This window comes from Plectropomus leopardus, chromosome 18 (assembly GCF_026936395.1).
Source record: "Plectropomus leopardus strain MGB_pleo_1.0 chromosome 18, ASM2693639v1, whole genome shotgun sequence".
Lineage (NCBI taxonomy): Eukaryota > Metazoa > Chordata > Actinopteri > Perciformes > Serranidae > Plectropomus > Plectropomus leopardus.
In genome coordinates, this window is record NC_142193.1 from 19,277,812 (window position 1) to 19,301,501 (window position 23,690).

A 23,690-nucleotide genomic window follows, 5' to 3' on the forward strand; every position below is an offset into this window, starting at 1 on the left:
TGTCGAAAAAATTCAAAAAATTCAAATCTTCACTCTAATCTGCTCTAAAAATGGCTGAAAACAACATATAATAGCTTGTAGAGATGCGTCTTAGTATTCAAAGTGGAAATGAAGACCAAAAAAGGCCAAACATCTAAAAATTTTACATGTCAAAACAATGTACAAAAGGGCAATAGTATAGTATGTCGAAAAAAGTCAAAATTTGGCCACTCCTAAAAATGGCTGGAAACGAAATATAATAGTTTACACAGATGCGTCATTGCATAAAAAGTGGAAATGAAGGCCAAAAACGTCCAAAAACATCATATTTTAGCATGTCGATAAATGGCCAAAAGGGCAATAGTATAGTATGTCGAAATATAATAGCTTGTAGAGATGCGTCATAGTATACAAAGTGGGAATAAAGGCCATAGAAGTCCAAAATACCTCATAATTTAGCATGTCAAAAAAATGGCTAAGAAGGTAATAGTATAGTATGTCAAAAAAAGTCAAAATTTGACCACTCCTAAAAATGGCTAAAAACATCATATAATAGTTTGTAGAGATGCGATATAGTATACAAAGTGGAAATAAAGGTCCAGAAAGTCAAAAAAAAATCATAATTTAGCATGTTGAAAAAATGGCCGAAAGGGCAATAGTATAGTATGTCGAAAAAAGTAAAAATTGGACCACTCCTAAAAATGGCTAAAAACGTCATATAATAGCTTGTAGAGTTGTGTTATAGTATACAAAGTTGAAATAAAGGCCAAAAAAGTCCAAAAAACATCATAATTTAGCATGTCAAAAAAATGGCTAAGAAGGCAATAGTATAGTATGTCGAAAAAAGTCAAAATTTGACCACTCCAAAAAATGGCTAAAAACGTCATATAATAGCTTGTAAAGATGTGTTATAGTATACAAAGTGGAAATAAAGGCCAAAAAAGTCCAAAAACATCGTAATTTAACATGTCGAAAAAATGGCCAAAAAAGGCAATAGTATAGTATGTCGAAAAAAGTCAAAATTTGACCGCTCCTGAAAATGGCTGAAAATGTCATATATTAGCTTGTAAAGATGTGTTATAGTATAGAAAGTTGAAATAAAGGTCAAAGAAGTCCAAAAAACATCATAATTTAGCATGTCAAAAAATGGCTAAGAAGGCAATAGTATAGTATGTCGAAAAAAGTCAAAAGTGGACCGCTCCTAAAAATGGCTGAAAACGATCATATAATAGCTTGTAGAGTTGTGTTATAGTATACAAAGTTGAAATAAAGGCCAAAAAAGTCCAAAAAACATCATAATTTAGCATGTCAAAAAAAATGGCTAAGAAGGCAATAGTATAGTATGTCAAAAAAAGTCAAAATTTGACCCCTCCTAAAAATGGATAAAAATGTCATATAATAGCTTGTAGAGTTGTGTTATAGTATACAAAGTTGAAATAAAGGCCAAAAAAGTCCAAAAAACATCATAATTTAGCATGTCAAAAAAATGGCTAAGAAGGCAATAGTATAGTATGTCGAAAAAAGTCAAAATTTGACCCCTCCTAAAATGGATAAAAATGTCATATAATAGCTTGTAGAGTTGTGTTATAGTATACAAAGTTGAAATAAAGGCCAAAAAAGTCCAAAAAACATCAGAATTTAGCATGTCAAAAAAATGGCTAAGAAGGCAATAGTATAGTATGTCGAAAAAAGTCAAAATTGGACCACTCCTAAAAATGGATAAAAACGTCATATAATAGCTTGTAGAGTTGTGTTATAGTATACAAAGTTGAAATAAAGGCCAAAAAAGTCCAAAAAACATCATAATTTAGCATGTCAAAAAAATGGCTAAGAAGGCAATAGTATAGTATGTCGAAAAAAGTCAAAAGTGGACCGCTCCTGAAAATGGCTGAAAACGTCTTAAAATAGCTTGTAGAGATGTGTAATAGTATACAAAGTTGAAATAAAGGCCAAAAAAGTCCAAAAAACATCATAATTTAGCATGTCAAAAAAATGGCTAAGAAGGCAATAGTATAGTATGTCGAAAAAAGTCAAAATTTGACCCCTCCTAAAAATGGATAAAAACGTCATATAATAGCTTGTAGAGTTGTGTTATAGTATACAAAGTTGAAATAAAGGCCAAAAAAGTCCAAAAAACATCATAATTTAGCATGTCAAAAAATGGCTAAGAAGGCAATAGTATAGTATGTCGAAAAAAGTCAAAATTTGACCCCTCATAAAATGGGTAAAAATGTCATATAATAGCTTGTAGAGTTGTGTTATAGTATACAAAGTTGAAATAAAGGTCAAAAAAGTCCAAAAAACATCATAATTTAGCATGTCAAAAAAATGGCTAAGAAGGCAATAGTAAGGCAATAGTATAGTATGTCGAAAAAAGTCAAAATTTGACCCCTCCTAAAAATGGATAAAAATGTCATATAATAGCTTGTAGAGTTGTGTTATAGTATACAAAGTTGAAATAAAGGCCAAAAAAGTCCAAAAAACATCATAATTTAGCATGTCAAAAAAATGGCTAAGAAGGCAATAGTATAGTATGTCGAAAAAAGTCAAAATTGGACCACTCCTAAAATGGCTAAAAACGTCATATAATAGCTTGTAGAGTTGTGTTATAGTATACAAAGTGGAAATAAAGGCCAAAAAAGTCCAAAAAACATCATAATTTAGCATGTCAAAAAAAATGGCTAAGAAGGCAATAGTATAGTATGTCAAAAAAAGTCAAAATTTGACCCCTCCTAAAAATGGATAAAAATGTCATATAATAGCTTGTAGAGTTGTGTTATAGTATACAAAGTTGAAATAAAAGGCCAAAAGTCCAAAAAACATCATAATTTAGCATGTCAAAAAAATGGCTAAGAAGGCAATAGTATAGTATGTCGAAAAAAGTCAAAATTGGACCACTCCTAAAATGGATAAAACGTCATATAATAGCTTGTAGAGTTGTGTTATAGTATACAAAGTTGAAATAAAGGCCAAAAAAGTCCAAAAACATCATAATTTAGCATGTCAAAAAATGGCTAAGAAGGCAATAGTATAGTATGTCGAAAAAGTCAAAATTGGACCACTCCTAAAAATGGATAAAAAGCGTCATATAATAGCTTGTAGAGTTGTGTTATAGTATACAAAGTTGAAATAAAGGCCAAAAAAGTCCAAAAAACATCATAAATTAGCATGTCAAAAAAATGGCTAAGAAGGCAATAGTATAGTATGTCGAAAAAAGTCAAAAGTGGACCGCTCCTAAAAATGGCTAAAAACGTCATATAATAGCTTGTAGAGTTGTGTTATAGTATACAAAGTTGAAATAAAGGCCAAAAAAGTCCAAAAAACATCATAATTTAGCATGTCAAAAAATGGCTAAGAAGGCAATAGTATAGTATGTCGAAAAAGTCAAAATTGGACCACTCCTAAAAATGGATAAAACGTCATATAATAGCTTGTAGAGTTGTGTTATAGTATACAAAGTTGAAATAAAGGCCAAAAAGTCCAAAAAACATCATAATTTAGCATGTCAAAAAATGGCTAAGAAGGCAATAGTATAGTATGTCGAAAAAAAGTCAAAATTGGACCGCTCCTAAAATGGCTGAAAACGTCATATAATAGCTTGTAGAGTTGTGTTATAGTATACAAAGTTGAAATAAAGGCCAAAAAGTCCAAAAAACATCATAATTTAGCATGTCAAAAAATGGCTAAGAAGGCAATAGTATAGTATGTCGAAAAAGTCAAAATTGGACCACTCCTAAAATGGATAAAAGCGTCATATAATAGCTTGTAGAGTTGTGTTATAGTATACAAAGTTGAAATAAAGGCCAAAAAGTCCAAAAACATCATAATTTAGCATGTCAAAAAATGGCTAAGAAGGCAATAGTATAGTATGTCGAAAAAAGTCAAAAGTGGACCACTCCTAAAAATGGATAAAAGCGTAATATAATAGCTTGTAGAGTTGTGTTATAGTATACAAAGTTGAAATAAAAGGCCAAAAAGTCCAAAAACATCATAATTTAGCATGTCAAAAAAATGGCTAAGAAGGCAATAGTATAGTATGTCGAAAAAAGTCAAAATTGGACCACTCCTAAAAATGGATAAAAACGGCATATAATAGCTTGTAGAGTTGTGTTATAGTATACAAAGTTGAAATAAAGGCCAAAAAAGTCCAAAAAACATCATAAATTAGCATGTCAAAAAAATGGCTAAGAAGGCAATAGTATAGTATGTCGAAAAAAGTCAAAAGTGGACCGCTCCTAAAAATGGCTAAAAACGTCATATAATAGCTTGTAGAGTTGTGTTATAGTATACAAAGTTGAAATAAAGGTCAAAAAAGTCCAAAAAACATCATAATTTAGCATGTCAAAAAAATGGCTAAGAAGGCAATAGTAAGGCAATAGTATAGTATGTCGAAAAAAGTCAAAATTTGACCCCTCCTAAAAATGGATAAAAATGTCATATAATAGCTTGTAGAGTTGTGTTATAGTATACAAAGTTGAAATAAAGGCCAAAAAGTCCAAAAACATCATAATTTAGCATGTCAAAAAATGGCTAAGAAGGCAATAGTATAGTATGTCAAAAAGTCAAAATTGGACCACTCCTAAAATGGATAAAAGCGTAATATAATAGCTTGTAGAGTTGTGTTATAGTATACAAAGTTGAAATAAAGGCCAAAAAAGTCCAAAAAACATCATAATTTAGCATGTCAAAAAAATGGCTAAGAAGGCAATAGTATAGTATGTCGAAAAAAGTCAAAATTGGACCACTCCTAAAAATGGATAAAAACGTCATATAATAGCTTGTAGAGTTGTGTTATAGTATACAAAGTTGAAATAAAGGCCAAAAAAGTCCAAAAAACATCATAAATTAGCATGTCAAAAAAATGGCTAAGAAGGCAATAGTATAGTATGTCGAAAAAAGTCAAAAGTGGACCGCTCCTAAAAATGGCTAAAACGTCGTATAATAGCTTGTAGAGTTGTGTTATAGTATACAAAGTTGAAATAAAGGCCAAAAAAGTCCAAAAAACATCATAATTTAGCATGTCAAAAAAATGGCTAAGAAGGCAATAGTATAGTATGTCGAAAAAGTCAAAATTTGACCGCTCCTAAAAATGGCTGAAAACGTCATATAATAGCTTGTAGAGTTGTGTTATAGTATACAAAGTTGAAAAAAAAGGCAAAAAAATCCAAAAAAAATCATAAATTAGCATGACAAAAAAATGGCTAAGAAGGCAATAGTATAGTATGTCGAAAAAGTCAAAATTGGACCACTCCTAAAAATGGCTAAAAGCGTCATATAATAGCTTGTAGAGTTGTGTTATAGTATACAAAGTTGAAATAAAGGCCAAAAAAGTCCAAAAAACATCATAATTTAGCATGTCAAAAAAATGGCTAAGAAGGCAATAGTATAGTATGTCGAAAAAAGTCAAAATTGGACCACTCCTAAAAATGGATAAAAGCGTCATATAATAGCTTGTAGAGTTGTGTTATAGTATACAAAGTTGAAATAAAGGCCAAAAAAGTCCAAAAAACATCATAATTTAGCATGTCAAAAAAATGGCTAAGAAGGCAATAGTATAGTATGTCGAAAAAGTCAAAATTGGACCACTCCTAAAAATGGATAAAAACGTCATATAATAGCTTGTAGAGTTGTGTTATAGTATACAAAGTTGAAATAAAGGCCAAAAAAGTCCAAAAAACATCATAATTTAGCATGTCAAAAAAATGGCTAAGAAGGCAATAGTATAGTATGTCGAAAAAGTCAAAATTTGACCGCTCCTAAAATGGCTAAAACGTCATATAATAACTTGTAGGGGTGTGTTTTAGTATAAAAAATTTAAAAAAAAGGCCAAAAAAGTCAAAAAAAATAATAATGTAGCATGTCAAAAAAAATGGCTAAGAAGGCAATAGTATAGTATGTCGAAAAAAGTCAAAATTGGACCACTCCTAAAAATGGCTAAAAGCGTCATATAATAGCTTGTAGAGTTGTGTTATAGTATACAAAGTTGAAATAAAGGCCAAAAAAGTCCAAAAAAACATCATAATTTAGCATGTCAAAAAATGGCTAAGAAGGCAATAGTATAGTATGTCGAAAAAAGTCAAAATTGGACCACTCCTAAAAATGGCTAAAAGCGTCATATAATAGCTTGTAGAGTTGTGTTATAGTATACAAAGTTGAAATAAAGGCCAAAAAAGTCCAAAAAACATCATAATTTAGCATGTCAAAAAAATGGCTAAGAAGGCAATAGTATAGTATGTCGAAAAAGTCAAAATTGGACCACTCCTAAAAATGGATAAAAACGTCATATAATAGCTTGTAGAGTTGTGTTATAGTATACAAAGTTGAAATAAAGGCCAAAAAGTCCAAAAACATCATAATTTAGCATGTCAAAAAAATGGCTAAGAAGGCAATAGTATAGTATGTCGAAAAAAGTCAAAATTGGACCACTCCTAAAAATGGATAAAAACGTCATATAATAGCTTGTAGAGTTGTGTTATAGTATACAAAGTTGAAATAAAGGCCAAAAAAGTCCAAAAAACATCATAATTTAGCATGTCAAAAAAATGGCTAAGAAGGCAATAGTATAGTATGTCGAAAAAAGTCAAAATTGGACCACTCCTAAAATGGCTAAAACGTCATATAATAGCTTGTAGAGTTGTGTTATAGTATACAAAGTTGAAATAAAGGCCAAAAAGTCCAAAAACATCATAATTTAGCATGTCAAAAAAATGGCTAAGAAGGCAATAGTATAGTATGTCGAAAAAAGTCAAAATTGGACCACTCCTAAAAATGGATAAAAACGTCATATAATAGCTTGTAGAGTTGTGTTATAGTATACAAAGTTGAAATAAAAGGCCAAAAAAGTCCAAAAACATCATAATTTAGCATGTCAAAAAATGGCTAAGAAGGCAATAGTATAGTATGTCGAAAAAAGTCAAAATTGGACCACTCCTAAAATGGATAAAAACGTCATATAATAGCTTGTAGAGTTGTGTTATAGTATACAAAGTTGAAATAAAGGCCAAAAAGTCCAAAAACATCATAATTTAGCATGTCAAAAAAATGGCTAAGAAGGCAATAGTATAGTATGTCGAAAAAAGTCAAAATTGGACCACTCCTAAAAATGGATAAAAACGGCATATAATAGCTTGTAGAGTTGTGTTATAGTATACAAAGTTGAAATAAAGGCACAAAAGTTCCAAAAAACATCATAATTTAGCATGTCAAAAACATGGCTAAGAAGGCAATAGTATAGTATGTCGAAAAAAGTCAAAAGTGGACCGCTCCTAAAAATTGCTAAAAACGTCATATAATAGCTTGTAGAGTTGTGTTATAGTATACAAAGTTGAAATAAAGGCCAAAAAAGGCCAAAAACATCATAATTTAGCATGTCAAAAAATGGCTAAGAAGGCAATAGTATAGTATGTCGAAAAAAGTCAAAATTGGACCACTCCTAAAATGGCTAAAAACGTCATATAATAGCTTGTAGAGTTGTGTTATAGTATACAAAGTTGAAATAAAGGCCAAAAAGTCCAAAAAACATCATAATTTAGCATGTCAAAAAATGGCTAAGAAGGCAATAGTATAGTATGTCGAAAAAAGTCAAAATTGGACCACTCCTAAAATGGCTAAAAGCGTCATATAATAGCTTGTAGAGTTGTGTTATAGTATACAAAGTTGAAATAAAGGCCAAAAAGTCCAAAAAACATCATAATTTAGCATGTCAAAAAATGGCTAAGAAGGCAATAGTATAGTATGTCGAAAAAAGTCAAAATTGGACCACTCCTAAAAATGGATAAAAACGGCATATAATAGCTTGTAGAGTTGTGTTATAGTATACAAAGTTGAAATAAAGGCCAAAAAAGTCCAAAAAACATCATAATTTAGCATGTCAAAAAATGGCTAAGAAGGCAATAGTATAGTATGTCGAAAAAGTCAAAATTGGACCACTCCTAAAATGGATAAAAGCGTCATATAATAGCTTGTAGAGTTGTGTTATAGTATACAAAGTTGAAATAAAGGCCAAAAAGTCCAAAAAACATCATAATTTAGCATGTCAAAAAATGGCTAAGAAGGCAATAGTATAGTATGTCGAAAAAAGTCAAAATTGGACCACTCCTAAAATGGCTAAAAGCGTCATATAATAGCTTGTAGAGTTGTGTTATAGTATACAAAGTTGAAATAAAGGCCAAAAAGTCCAAAAACATCATAATTTAGCATGTCAAAAAAATGGCTAAGAAGGCAATAGTATAGTATGTCGAAAAAGTCAAAATTGGACCGCTCCTAAAATGGCTAAAACGTCATATAATAGCTTGTAGAGTTGTGTTATAGTATACAAAGTTGAAATAAAGGCCAAATAAGTCCAAAAACATCATAATTTAGCATGTCAAAAAATGGCTAAGAAGGCAATAGTATAGTATGTCGAAAAAGTCAAAATTGGACCACTCCTAAAAATGGCTAAAAGCGTCATATAATAGCTTGTAGAGTTGTGTTATAGTATACAAAGTTGAAATAAAGGCCAAAAAAGTCCAAAAACATCATAATTTAGCATGTCAAAAAATGGCTAAGAAGGCAATAGTATAGTATGTCGAAAAAAAGTCAAAATTGGACCACTCCTAAAATGGATAAAAACGTCATATAATAGCTTGTAGAGTTGTGTTATAGTATACAAAGTTGAAATAAAGGCCAAAAAGTCCAAAAACATCATAATTTAGCATGTCAAAAAATGGCTAAGAAGGCAATAGTATAGTATAGTATGTCGAAAAAAGTCAAAATTGGACCACTCCTAAAAATGGATAAAAACGTCATATAATAGCTTGTAGAGTTGTGTTATAGTATACAAAGTTGAAATAAAGGCCAAAAAAAGTCCAAAAAACATCATAATTTAGCATGTCAAAAAAATGGCTAAGAAGGCAATAGTATAGTATGTCGAAAAAGTCAAAATTGGACCACTCCTAAAAATGGCTAAAAAGCGTCATATAATAGCTTGTAGAGTTGTGTTATAGTATACAAAGTTGAAATAAAGGCCAAAAAAGTCCAAAAACATCATAATTTAGCATGTCAAAAAATGGCTAAGAAGGCAATAGTATAGTATGTCGAAAAAAAGTCAAAAGTGGACCGCTCCTAAAATGGCTAAAAACATCATATAATAGCTTGTAGAGTTGTGTTATAGTATACAAAGTTGAAATAAAGGCCAAAAAAGTCCAAAAAACATCATAATTTAGCATGTCAAAAAAATGGCTAAGAAGGCAATAGTATAGTATGTCGAAAAAAGTCAAAATTTGACCCCTCCTAAAAATGGATAAAAATGTCATATAATAGCTTGTAGAGTTGTGTTATAGTATACAAAGTTGAAATAAAGGCCAAAAAAGTCCAAAAAAACATCAAAATTTAGCATGTCAAAAAAATGGCTAAGAAGGCAATAGTATAGTATGTCGAAAAAAGTCAAAATTTGACCCCTCCTAAAATGGATAAAAATGTCATATAATAGCTTGTAGAGTTGTGTTATAGTATACAAAGTTGAAATAAAGGCCAAAAAGTCCAAAAACATCATAATTTAGCATGTCAAAAAATGGCTAAGAAGGCAATAGTATAGTATGTCGAAAAAAGTCAAAATTGGACCGCTCCTAAAATGGCTAAAAACGTCATATAATAGCTTGTAGAGTTGTGTTATAGTATACAAAGTTGAAATAAAGGCCAAAAAGTCCAAAAACATCATAATTTAGCATGTCAAAAAAATGGCGAAGAAGGCAATAGTATAGTATGTCGAAAAAAGTCAAAATTGGACCACTCCTAAAAATGGATAAAAACGTCATATAATAGCTTGTAGAGTTGTGTTATAGTATACAAAGTTGAAATAAAGGCCAAAAAAGTCCAAAAAACATCATAATTTAGCATGTCAAAAAAATGGCTAAGAAGGCAATAGTATAGTATGTCGAAAAAAGTCAAAATTGGACCACTCCTAAAAATGGATAAAAACGTCATATAATAGCTTGTAGAGTTGTGTTATAGTATACAAAGTTGAAATAAAGGCCAAAAAAGTCCAAAAAACATCATAATTTAGCATGTCAAAAAAATGACTAAGAAGGCAATAGTATAGTATGTCGAAAAAGTCAAAATTGGACCACTCCTAAAATGGATAAAAACGTCATATAATAGCTTGTAGAGTTGTGTTATAGTATACAAAGTTGAAATAAAGGCCAAAAAGTCCAAAAACATCATAATTTAGCATGTCAAAAAAATGGCTAAGAAGGCAATAGTATAGTATGTCGAAAAAGTCAAAATTGGACCACTCCTAAAATGGATAAAAACGTCATATAATAGCTTGTAGAGTTGTGTTATAGTATACAAAGTTGAAATAAAAGGCCAAAAAGTCCAAAAACATCATAATTTAGCATGTCAAAAAATGGCTAAGAAGGCAATAGTATAGTATGTCGAAAAAAGTCAAAATTTGACCCCTCCTAAAAATGGATAAAAACGTCATATAATAGCTTGTAGAGTTGTGTTATAGTATACAAAGTTGAAATAAAGGCCAAAAAAGTCCAAAAAACATCATAAATTAGCATGTCAAAAAAATGGCTAAGAAGGCAATAGTATAGTATGTCGAAAAAAGTCAAAAGTGGACCGCTCCTAAAAATGGCTAAAAACGTCATATAATAGCTTGTAGAGTTGTGTTATAGTATACAAAGTTGAAATAAAGGCCAAAAAAGTCCAAAAAACATCATAATTTAGCATGTCAAAAAAAATGGCTAAGAAGGCAATAGTATAGTATGTCGAAAAAGTCAAAATTGGACCACTCCTAAAAATGGATAAAAACGTCATATAATAGCTTGTAGAGTTGTGTTATAGTATACAAAGTTGAAATAAAGGCCAAAAAAGTCCAAAAAACATCATAATTTAGCATGTCAAAAAAATGGCTAAGAAGGCAATAGTATAGTATGTCGAAAAAAGTCAAAATTTGACCCCTCATAAAATGGGTAAAAATGTCATATAATAGCTTGTAGAGTTGTGTTATAGTATACAAAGTTGAAATAAAGGCCAAAAAAGTCCAAAAAACATCATAAATTAGCATGTCAAAAAATGGCTAAGAAGGCAATAGTATAGTATGTCGAAAAAGGTCAGAATTGGACCACACCTAAGAATGGCGAAAAGCGTCATATAATAGCTTGTAGAGTTGTGTTATAGTATACAAAGTTGAAATAAAGGCCAAAAAGTCCAAAAACATCATAATTTAGCATGTCAAAAAATGGCTAAGAAGGCAATAGTATAGTATGTCGAAAAAGTCAAAATTGGACCACTCCTAAAAATGGATAAAACGTCATATAATAGCTTGTAGAGTTGTGTTATAGTATACAAAGTTGAAATAAAGGCCAAAAAAGTCCAAAAAACATCATAATTTAGCATGTCAAAAAAATGGCTAAGAAGGCAATAGTATAGTATGTCGAAAAAAGTCAAAATTGGACCACTCCTAAAAATGGCTAAAAACGTCATATAATAGCTTGTAGAGTTGTGTTATAGTATACAAAGTTGAAATAAAGGCCAAAAAAGTCCAAAAAACATCATAATTTAGCATGTCAAAAAAATGGCTAAGAAGGCAATAGTATAGTATGTCGAAAAAAGTCAAAATTTGACCGCTCCTAAAAATGGATAAAAACGTCATATAATAGCTTGTAGAGTTGTGTTATAGTATACAAAGTTGAAATAAAGGCCAAAAAAGTCCAAAAAACATCATAATTTAGCATGTCAAAAAAATGGCTAAGAAGGCAATAGTATAGTATGTCTAAAAGTCAAAATTGGACCACTCCTAAAATGGATAAAACGTCATATAATAGCTTGTAGAGTTGTGTTATAGTATACAAAGTTGAAATAAAGGCCAAAAAGTCCAAAAAACATCATAATTTAGCATGTCAAAAAATGGCTAAGAAGGCAATAGTATAGTATGTCGAAAAAGTCAAAATTGGACCACTCCTAAAAATGGATAAAACGTCATATAATAGCTTGTAGAGTTGTGTTATAGTATACAAAGTTGAAATAAAGGCCAAAAAGTCCAAAAACATCATAATTTAGCATGTCAAAAAATGGCTAAGAAGGCAATAGTATAGTATGTCGAAAAAAGTCAAAAGTGGACCGCTCCTAAAATGGCTAAAACGTCATATAATAGCTTGTAGAGTTGTGTTATAGTATACAAAGTTGAAATAAAGGCCAAAAAGTCCAAAAACATCATAATTTAGCATGTCAAAAAATGGCTAAGAAGGCAATAGTATAGTATGTCGAAAAAAGTCAAAAGTGGACCGCTCCTAAAAATGGATAAAAACGTCATATAATAGCTTGTAGAGTTGTGTTATAGTATACAAAGTTGAAATAAAGGCCAAAAAAGTCCAAAAAACATCATAATTTAGCATGTCAAAAAATGGCTAAGAAGGCAATAGTATAGTATGTCGAAAAAAGTCAAAATTGGACCACTCCTAAAATGGCTAAAAGCGTCATATAATAGCTTGTAGAGTTGTGTTATAGTATACAAAGTTGAAATAAAGGCCAAAAAGTCCAAAAACATCATAATTTAGCATGTCAAAAAAATGGCTAAGAAGGCAATAGTATAGTATGTCGAAAAAAGTCAAAATTGGACCACTCCTAAAATGGCTAAAACGTCATATAATAGCTTGTAGAGTTGTGTTATAGTATACAAAGTTGAAATAAAGGCCAAAAAGTCCAAAAAACATCATAATTTAGCATGTCAAAAAATGGCTAAGAAGGCAATAGTATAGTATGTCGAAAAAGTCAAAATTGGACCACTCCTAAAATGGATAAAACGTCATATAATAGCTTGTAGAGTTGTGTTATAGTATACAAAGTTGAAATAAAGGCCAAAAAGTCCAAAAACATCATAATTTAGCATGTCAAAAAATGGCTAAGAAGGCAATAGTATAGTATGTCGAAAAAAGTCAAAATTGGACCACTCTAAAAATGGATAAAAACGATCATATAATAGCTTGTAGAGTTGTGTTATAGTATACAAAGTTGAAATAAAGGCCAAAAAGTCCAAAAAACATCATAATTTAGCATGTCAAAAAATGGCTAAGAAGGCAATAGTATAGTATGTATGTAAAAAAGTCAAAATTGGACCACTCCTAAAATGGATAAAAAGCGTCATATAATAGCTTGTAGAGTTGTGTTATAGTATACAAAGTTGAAATAAAAGGCCAAAAAGTCCAAAAAACATCATAATTTAGCATGTCAAAAAATGGCTAAGAAGGCAATAGTATAGTATGTCGAAAAAAGTCAAAAGTGGACCGCTCCTAAAATGGCTAAAACGTCATATAATAGCTTGTAGAGTTGTGTTATAGTATACAAAGTTGAAATAAAGGCCAAAAAGTCCAAAAACATCATAATTTAGCATGTCAAAAAAATGGCTAAGAAGGCAATAGTATAGTATGTCGAAAAAGTCAAAATTGGACCACTCCTAAAAATGGATAAAAACGTCATATAATAGCTTGTAGAGTTGTGTTATAGTATACAAAGTTGAAATAAAGGCCAAAAAAGTCCAAAAAACATCATAATTTAGCATGTCAAAAAAATGGCTAAGAAGGCAATAGTATAGTATGTCGAAAAAAGTCAAAATTGGACCGCTCCTAAAATGGCTAAAAACGTCATATAATAGCTTGTAGAGTTGTGTTATAGTATACAAAGTTGAAATAAAGGCCAAAAAGTCCAAAAACATCATAATTTAGCATGTCAAAAAATGGCTAAGAAGGCAATAGTATAGTATGTCGCAAAAGTCAAAATTGGACCACTCCTAAAATGGATAAAACGATCATATAATAGCTTGTAGAGTTGTGTTATAGTATACAAAGTTGAAATAAAGGCCAAAAAGTCCAAAAAACATCATAATTTAGCATGTCAAAAAATGGCTAAGAAGGCAATAGTATAGTATGTCGAAAAAAGTCAAAATTGGACCACTCCTAAAATGGATAAAACGTCATATAATAGCTTGTAGAGTTGTGTTATAGTATACAAAGTTGAAATAAAGGCCAAAAAGTCCAAAAACATCATAATTTAGCATGACAAACAAATGGCTAAGAAGGCAATAGTATAGTATGTCGAAAAAAGTCAAAATTGGACCACTCCTAAAAATGGATAAAAACGTCATATAATAGCTTGTAGAGTTGTGTTATAGTATACAAAGTTGAAATAAAGGTCAAAAAAGTCCAAAAACATCATAATTTAGCATGTCAAAAAATGGCTAAGAAGGCAATAGTATAGTATGTCGAAAAAGTCAAAATTTGACCGCTCCTAAAAATGGCTGAAAACGTCATATAATAGCTTGTAGAGTTGTGTTATAGTATACAAAGTTGAAATAAAGGCCAAAAAAGTCCAAAAAACATCATAATTTAGCATGTCAAAAAAATGGCTAAGAAGGCAATAGTATAGTATGTCGAAAAAAGTCAAAATTGGACCACTCCTAAAATGGCTAAAAACGTCATATAATAGCTTGTAGAGTTGTGTTATAGTATACAAAGTTGAAATAAAGGCCAAAAAAGTCCAAAAAACATCATAATTTAGCATGTCAAAAAATGGCTAAGAAGGCAATAGTATAGTATGTCGAAAAAAGTCAAAATTGGACCACTCCTAAAATGGATAAAAACGTCATATAATAGCTTGTAGAGTTGTGTTATAGTATACAAAGTTGAAATAAAGGCCAAAAAAGTCCAAAAACATCATAATTTAGCATGTCAAAAAATGGCTAAGAAGGCAATAGTATAGTATGTCGAAAAAAGTCAAAATTGAACCACATCTAAAAATGGATAAAAACGTCATATAATAGCTTGTAGAGTTGTGTTATAGTATACAAAGTTGAAATAAAGGCCAAAAAAGTCCAAAAAACATCATAATTTAGCATGTCAAAAAAATGGCTAAGAAGGCAATAGTATAGTATGTCGAAAAAAGTCAAAAGTGGACCGCTCCTAAAAATGGCTAAAAACGTCATATAATAGCTTGTAGAGTTGTGTTATAGTATACAAAGTTGAAATAAAGGCCAAAAAAGTCCAAAAAACATCATAATTTAGCATGTCAAAAAAATGGCTAAGAAGGCAATAGTATAGTATGTCGAAAAAAAGTCAAAATTGGACCCCTCCTAAAAATGGATAAAAACGTCATATAATAGCTTGTAGAGTTGTGTTATAGTATACAAAGTTGAAATAAAGGCCAAAAAAGTCCAAAAAACATCATAATTTAGCATGTCAAAAAAATGGCTAAGAAGGCAATAGTATAGTATGTCGAAAAAGTCAAAATTTGACCACTCCTAAAAATGGATAAAAACGTCATATAATAGCTTGTAGAGTTGTGTTATAGTATACAAAGTTGAAATAAAGGCCAAAAAGTCCAAAAACATCATAATTTAGCATGTCAAAAAAATGGCTAAGAAGGCAATAGTATAGTATGTCAAAAAGTCAAAAGTGGACCACTCCTAAAATGGATAAAAACGTCATATAATAGCTTGTAGAGTTGTGTTATAGTATACAAAGTTGAAATAAAGGCCAAAAAAGTCCAAAAAACATCATAATTTAGCATGTCAAAAAAATGGCTAAGAAGGCAATAGTATAGTATGTCGAAAAAAGTCAAAATTGGACCACTCCTAAAAATGGCTAAAAACGTCGTATAATAGCTTGTAGAGTTGTGTTATAGTATACAAAGTTGAAATAAAGGCCAAAAAAGTCCAAAAAACATCATAAATTAGCATGTCAAAAAATGGCTAAGAAGGCAATAGTATAGTATGTCGAAAAAAAGTCAAAAGTGGACCACTCCTAAAAATGGCTAAAAACGTCATATAATAGCTTGTAGAGTTGTGTTATAGTATACAAAGTTGAAATAAAGGCCAAAAAAGTCCAAAAAACATCATAATTTAGCATGTCAAAAAATGGCTAAGAAGGCAATAGTATAGTATGTCGAAAAAAAGTCAAAATTGGACCGCTCCTAAAATGGATAAAAACGTCATATAATAGCTTGTAGAGTTGTGTTATAGTATACAAAGTTGAAATAAAAGGCCAAAAAAGTCCAAAAACATCATAATTTAGCATGTCAAAAAAATGGCTAAGAAGGCAATAGTATAGTATGTCGAAAAAGTCAAAATTTGACCGCTCATAAAAAGGGCTGAAAACGACATAGAATAGCTTGTAGAGTTGTGTTATAGTATACAAAGTTGAAATAAAGGCCAAAACAGTCCAAAAAACTTCATAAATTAGCATGTCAAAAAAATGGCTAAGAAGGCAATAGTATAGTATGTCGAAAAAGTCAAAATTGGACCACTCCTAAAAATGGATAAAAACGTCATATAATAGCTTGTAGAGTTGTGTTATAGTATACAAAGTTGAAATAAAGGCCAAAAAAGTCCAAAAACATCATAATTTAGCATGTCAAAAAAATGGCTAAGAAGGCAATAGTATAGTATGTCGAAAAAAGTCAAAAGTGGACCGCTCCTAAAAATGGCTAAAAACGTCATATAATAGCTTGTAGAGTTGTGTTATAGTATACAAAGTTGAAATAAAGGCCAAAAAAAGTCCAAAAAACATCATAATTTAGCATGTCAAAAAAATGGCTAAGAAGGCAATAGTATAGTATGTCGAAAAAAGTCAAAAGTGGACCGCTCCTAAAAATGGATAAAAACGTCATATAATAGCTTGTAGAGTTGTGTTATAGTATACAAAGTTGAAATAAAGGCCAAAAAAGTCCAAAAAACATCATAATTTAGCATGTCAAAAAAATGGCTAAGAAGGCAATAGTATAGTATGTCGAAAAAAAGTCAAAATTGGACCACTCCTAAAATGGATAAAACGTCATATAATAGCTTGTAGAGTTGTGTTATAGTATACAAAGTTGAAATAAAGGCCAAAAAGTCCAAAAACATCATAATTTAGCATGTCAAAAAATGGCTAAGAAGGCAATAGTATAGTATGTCGAAAAAGTCAAAATTGGACCACTCCTAAAATGGATAAAACGTCATATAATAGCTTGTAGAGTTGTGTTATAGTATACAAAGTTGAAATAAAGGCCAAAAAGTCCAAAAACATCATAATTTAGCATGTCAAAAAATGGCTAAGAAGGCAATAGTATAGTATGTCTAAAAAGTCAAAAGTGGACCGCTCCTAAAATGGCTAAAAACGATCATATAATAGCTTGTAGAGTTGTGTTATAGTATACAAAGTTGAAATAAAGGCCAAAAAAGTCCAAAAAACATCATAATTTAGCATGTCAAAAAAATGGCTAAGAAGGCAATAGTATAGTATGTCGAAAAAAGTCAAAATTTGACCCCTCATAAAATGGATAAAAATGTCATATAATAGCTTGTAGAGTTGTGTTATAGTATACAAAGTTGAAATAAAGGCCAAAAAGTCCAAAAACATCATAATTTAGCATGTCAAAAAATGGCTAAGAAGGCAATAGTATAGTATGTCGAAAAAAGTCAAAAGTGGACCGCTCCTAAAAATGGCTAAAAACGTCATATAATAGCTTGTAGAGTTGTGTTATAGTATACAAAGTTGAAATAAAGGCCAAAAAAGTCCAAAAACATCATAATTTAGCATGTCAAAAAATGGCTAAGAAGGCAATAGTATAGTATGTCGAAAAAAGTCAAAATTGGACCACTCCTAAAATGGCTAAAACGTCATATAATAGCTTGTAGAGTTGTGTTATAGTATACAAAGTTGAAATAAAGGCCAAAAAGTCCAAAAAACATCATAATTTAGCATGTCAAAAAATGGCTAAGAAGGCAATAGTATAGTATGTCGAAAAAAGTCAAAATTGGACCACTCCTAAAAATGGATAAAACGTCATATAATAGCTTGTAGAGTTGTGTTATAGTATACAAAGTTGAAATAAAGGCCAAAAAGTCCAAAAACATCATAATTTAGCATGTCAAAAAAATGGCTAAGAAGGCAATAGTATAGTATGTCGAAAAAAAGTCAAAATTGGACCACTCCTAAAATGGCTAAAACGTCATATAATAGCTTGTAGAGTTGTGTTATAGTATACAAAGTTGAAATAAAGGACAAAACAGTCCAAAAAACATCATAAATTAGCATGTCAAAAAAATGGCTAAGAAGGCAATAGTATAGTATGTCGAAAAAAGTCAAAAGTGGACCGCTCCTAAAAATGGCTAAAAACGTCATATAATAGCTTGTAGAGTTGTGTTATAGTATACAAAGTTGAAATAAAGGCCAAAAAGTCCAAAAACATCATAATTTAGCATGTCAAAAAATGGCTAAGAAGGCAATAGTATAGTATGTCGAAAAAGTCAAAATTGGACCACTCCTAAAATGGCTAAAAACGTCATATAATAGCTTGTAGAGTTGTGTTATAGTATACAAAGTTGAAATAAAGGCCAAAAAGTCCAAAAAACATCATAATTTAGCATGTCAAAAAATGGCTAAGAAGGCAATAGTATAGTATGTCGAAAAAGTCAAAATTTGGACCACTCCTAAAATGGATAAAACGTCATATAATAGCTTGTAGAGTTGTGTTATAGTATACAAAGTTGAAATAAAGGCCAAAAAGTCCAAAAACATCATAATTTAGCATGTCAAAAAATGGCTAAGAAGGCAATAGTATAGTATGTCGAAAAAAGTCAAAAGTGGACCACTCCTAAAATGGATAAAAACGTCATATAATAGCTTGTAGAGTTGTGTTATAGTATACAAAGTTGAAATAAAGGCCAAAAAGTCCAAAAACATCATAATTTAGCATGTCAAAAAAATGGCTAAGAAGGCAATAGTATAGTATGTCGAAAAAGTCAAAATTGGACCACTCCTAAAATGGATAAAACGTCATATAATAGCTTGTAGAGTTGTGTTATAGTATACAAAGTTGAAATAAAGGCCAAAAAGTCCAAAAAACATCATAAATTTAGCATGTCAAAAAAATGGCTAAGAAGGCAATAGTATAGTATGTCGAAAAAAGTCAAAATTGGACCGCTCCTAAAATGGCTAAAACGTCATATAATAGCTTGTAGAGTTGTGTTATAGTATACAAAGTTGAAATAAAGGCCAAAAAGTCCAAAAACATCATAATTTAGCATGTCAAAAAATGGCTAAGAAGGCAATAGTATAGTATGTCGAAAAAAGTCAAAATTGACCGCTCCTAAAAATGGCTAAAAACGTCATATAATAGCTTGTAGAGTTGTGTTATAGTATACAAAGTTGAAATAAAGGCCAAAAAGTCCAAAAACATCATAATTTAGCATGTCAAAAAATGGCTAAGAAGGCAATAGTATAGTATGTCGAAAAAAGTCAAAATTTGACCGCTCCTAAAAATGGATAAAACGTCATATAATAGCTTGTAGAGTTGTGTTATAGTATACAAAGTTGAAATAAAGGCCAAAAAGTCCAAAAACATCATAATTTAGCATGTCAAAAAAATGGCTAAGAAGGCAATAGTATAGTATGTCGAAAAAAGTCAAAATTGGACCACTCCTAAAATGGATAAAACGTCATATAATAGCTTGTAGAGTTGTGTTATAGTATACAAAGTTGAAATAAAGGCCAAAAAAGTCCAAAAACATCATAATTTAGCATGTCAAAAAATGGCTAAGAAGGCAATAGTATAGTATGTCGAAAAAAAGTCAAAAGTGGACCACTCCTAAAAATGGATAAAACGTCATATAATAGCTTGTAGAGTTGTGTTATAGTATACAAAGTTGAAATAAAAGGCCAAAAAGTCCAAAAACATCATAATTTAGCATGTCAAAAAAATGGCTAAGAAGGCAATAGTATAGTATGTCGAAAAAGTCAAAATTTGACCGCTCCTAAAAATGGCTGAAAACGTCATATAATAGCTTGTAGAGTTGTGTTATAGTATACAAAGTTGAAATAAAGGCCAAAAAGTCCAAAAACATCATAATTTAGCATGTCAAAAAATGGCTAAGAAGGCAATAGTATAGTATGTCGAAAAAAGTCAAAAGTGGACCACTCCTAAAAATGGATAAAACGTCATATAATAGCTTGTAGAGTTGTGTTATAGTATACAAAGTTGAAATAAAGGCCAAAAAGTCCAAAAAACATCATAATTTAGCATGTCAAAAAATGGCTAAGAAGGCAATAGTATAGTATGTCGAAAAAAGTCAAAATTGGACCGCTCCTAAAATGGCTAAAAACGTCATATAATAGCTTGTAGAGTTGTGTTATAGTATACAAAGTTGAAATAAAGGCCAAAAAGTCCAAAAACATCATAATTTAGCATGTCAAAAAATGGCTAAGAAGGCAAGAGTATAGTAGGTCAAAAAAGTCAAAATTGGACCGCTCCTAAAAATGGCTGAAAACGACATAGAATAGCTTGTAGAGTTGTGTTATAGTATACAAAGTTGAAATAAAGGCCAAAAAGTCCAAAAACATCATAATTTAGCATGTCAAAAAATGGCTAAGAAGGCAATAGTATAGTATGTCGAAAAAGTCAAAATTGGACCACTCCTAAAATGGATAAAAACGTCATATAATAGCTTGTAGAGTTGTGTTATAGTATACAAAGTTGAAATAAAGGCCAAAAAGTCCAAAAACATCATAATTTAGCATGTCAAAAAATGGCTAAGAAGGCAATAGTATAGTATGTCTAAAAAGTCAAAAGTGGACCGCTCCTAAAATGGCTAAAAACGTCATATAATAGCTTGTAGAGTTGTGTTATAGTATACAAAGTTGAAATAAAGGCCAAAAAGTCCAAAAACATCATAATTTAGCATGTCAAAAAATGGCTAAGAAGGCAATAGTATAGTATGTCGAAAAAAAGTCAAAATTGGACCACTCCTAAAATGGATAAAACGTCATATAATAGCTTGTAGAGTTGTGTTATAGTATACAAAGTTGAAATAAAGGCCAAAAAGTCCAAAAACATCATAATTTAGCATGTCAAAAAATGGCTAAGAAGGCAATAGTATAGTATGTCGAAAAAAGTCAAAATTGGACCACTCCTAAAAATGGCTAAAACGTCATATAATAGCTTGTAGAGTTGTGTTATAGTATACAAAGTTGAAATAAAGGCCAAAAAGTCCAAAAAACATCATAATTTAGCATGTCAAAAAATGGCTAAGAAGGCAATAGTATAGTATGTCAAAAAGTCAAAATTGGACCACTCCTAAAATGGCTAAAAACGTCATATAATAGCTTGTAGAGTTGTGTTATAGTATACAAAGTTGAAATAAAGGCCAAAAAGTCCAAAAACATCATAATTTAGCATGTCAAAAAATGGCTAAGAAGGCAATAGTATAGTATGTCGAAAAAGTCAAAATTGGACCGCTCCTAAAATGGCTAAAACGTCATATAATAGCTTGTAGAGTTGTGTTATAGTATACAAAGTTGAAATAAAGGCCAAAAAGTCCAAAAACATCATAATTTAGCATGTCAAAAAATGGCTAAGAAGGCAATAGTATAGTATGTCGAAAAAAGTCAAAAGTGGACCGCTCCTAAAAATGGCTAAAAACGTCATATAATAGCTTGTAGAGTTGTGTTATAGTATACAAAGTTGAAATAAAGGCCAAAAAAGGCCAAAAAACATCATAATTTAGCATGTCAAAAAATGGCTAAGAAGGCAATAGTATAGTATGTCGAAAAAGTCAAAATTGGACCACTCCTAAAATGGATAAAACGTCATATAATAGCTTGTAGAGTTGTGTTATAGTATACAAAGTTGAAATAAAGGCCAAAAAGTCCAAAAAACATCATAATTTAGCATGTCAAAAAATGGCTAAGAAGGCAATAGTATAGTATGTCGAAAAAGTCAAAAGTGGACCGCTCCTAAAATGGCTAAAAACGTCATATAATAGCTTGTAGAGTTGTGTTATAGTATACAAAGTTGAAATAAAGGCCAAAAAAGTCCAAAAACATCATAATTTAGCATGTCAAAAAATGGCTAAGAAGGCAATAGTATAGTATGTCGAAAAAGTCAAAAGTGGACCACTCCTAAAATGGATAAAAGCGTCATATAATAGCTTGTAGAGTTGTGTTATAGTATACAAAGTTGAAATAAAGGCCAAAAAAGTCCAAAAAACATCATAATTTAGCATGTCAAAAAAATGGCTAAGAAGGCAATAGTATAGTATGTCGAAAAAGTCAAAATTTGACCGCTCCTAAAAATGGCTGAAAACGTCATATAATAGCTTGTAGAGTTGTGTTATAGTATACAAAGTTGAAATAAAAGGCCAAAAAGTCCAAAAAACATCATAATTTAGCATGTCAAAAAATGGCTAAGAAGGCAATAGTATAGTATGTCGAAAAAAGTCAAAATTGGACCACTCCTAAAAATGGATAAAACGTCATATAATAGCTTGTAGAGTTGTGTTATAGTATACAAAGTTGAAATAAAGGCCAAAAAGTCCAAAAACATCATAATTTAGCATGTCAAAAAAATGGCTAAGAAGGCAATAGTATAGTATGTCGAAAAAAGTCAAAATTGACCACTCCTAAAATGGATAAAAACGTCATATAATAGCTTGTAGAGTTGTGTTATAGTATACAAAGTTGAAATAAAGGCCAAAAAGTCCAAAAACATCATAATTTAGCATGTCAAAAAAATGACTAAGAAGGCAATAGTATAGTATGTCGAAAAAAGTCAAAATTGGACCACTCCTAAAAATGGATAAAAACGTCATATAATAGCTTGTAGAGTTGTGTTATAGTATACAAAGTTGAAATAAAGGCCAAAAAAGTCCAAAAACATCATAATTTAGCATGTCAAAAAATGGCTAAGAAGGCAATAGTATAGTATGTCGAAAAAGTCAAAATTGGACCACTCCTAAAATGGATAAAACGATCATATAATAGCTTGTAGAGTTGTGTTATAGTATACAAAGTTGAAATAAAGGCCAAAAAGTCCAAAAACATCATAATTTAGCATGTCAAAAAATGGCTAAGAAGGCAATAGTATAGTATGTCGAAAAAAGTCAAAATTGGACCACTCCTAAAATGGATAAAAACGTCATATAATAGCTTGTAGAGTTGTGTTATAGTATACAAAGTTGAAATAAAGGCCAAAAAGTCCAAAAACATCATAATTTAGCATGTCAAAAAATGGCTAAGAAGGCAATAGTATAGTATGTCGAAAAAAGTCAAAAGTGGACCGCTCCTAAAAATGGATAAAAAGCGTCATATAATAGCTTGTAGAGTTGTGTTATAGTAAACAAAGTTGAAATAAAGGCCAAAAAAAGTCCAAAAAACATCATAATTTAGCATGTCAAAAAAATGGCTAAGAAGGCAATAGTATAGTATGTCGAAAAAAGTCAAAATTGGACCACTCCTAAAAATGGATAAAAACGTCATATAATAGCTTGTAGAGTTGTGTTATAGTATACAAAGTTGAAATAAAAGGCCAAAAAGTCCAAAAACATCATAATTTAGCATGTCAAAAAATGGCTAAGAAGGCAATAGTATAGTATGTCGAAAAAGTCAAAATTGGACCGCTCCTAAAATGGCTAAAAACGTCATATAATAGCTTGTAGAGTTGTGTTATAGTATACAAAGTTGAAATAAAGGCCAAAAAGTCCAAAAACATCATAATTTAGCATGTCAAAAAATGGCTAAGAAGGCAATAGTATAGTATGTCGAAAAAAGTCAAAAGTGGACCACTCCTAAAAATGGATAAAAGCGTCATATAATAGCTTGTAGAGTTGTGTTATAGTATACAAAGTTGAAATAAAGGCCAAAAAAGTCCAAAAACCATCATAATTTAGCATGTCAAAAAAATGGCTAAGAAGGCAATAG

General features: G+C 30.6%; 1 protein-coding gene across 1 annotated transcript in view; it reads right to left on the reverse strand.

The window, feature by feature from the left end:
• LOC121956847 (MAPK regulated corepressor interacting protein 2-like) overlaps nucleotides 1-23,690 on the reverse strand; it is a 40,671-nt gene that overhangs the window by 1,352 nt on the left and 15,629 nt on the right. The gene's annotated exons all lie outside the window — the stretch shown is intronic.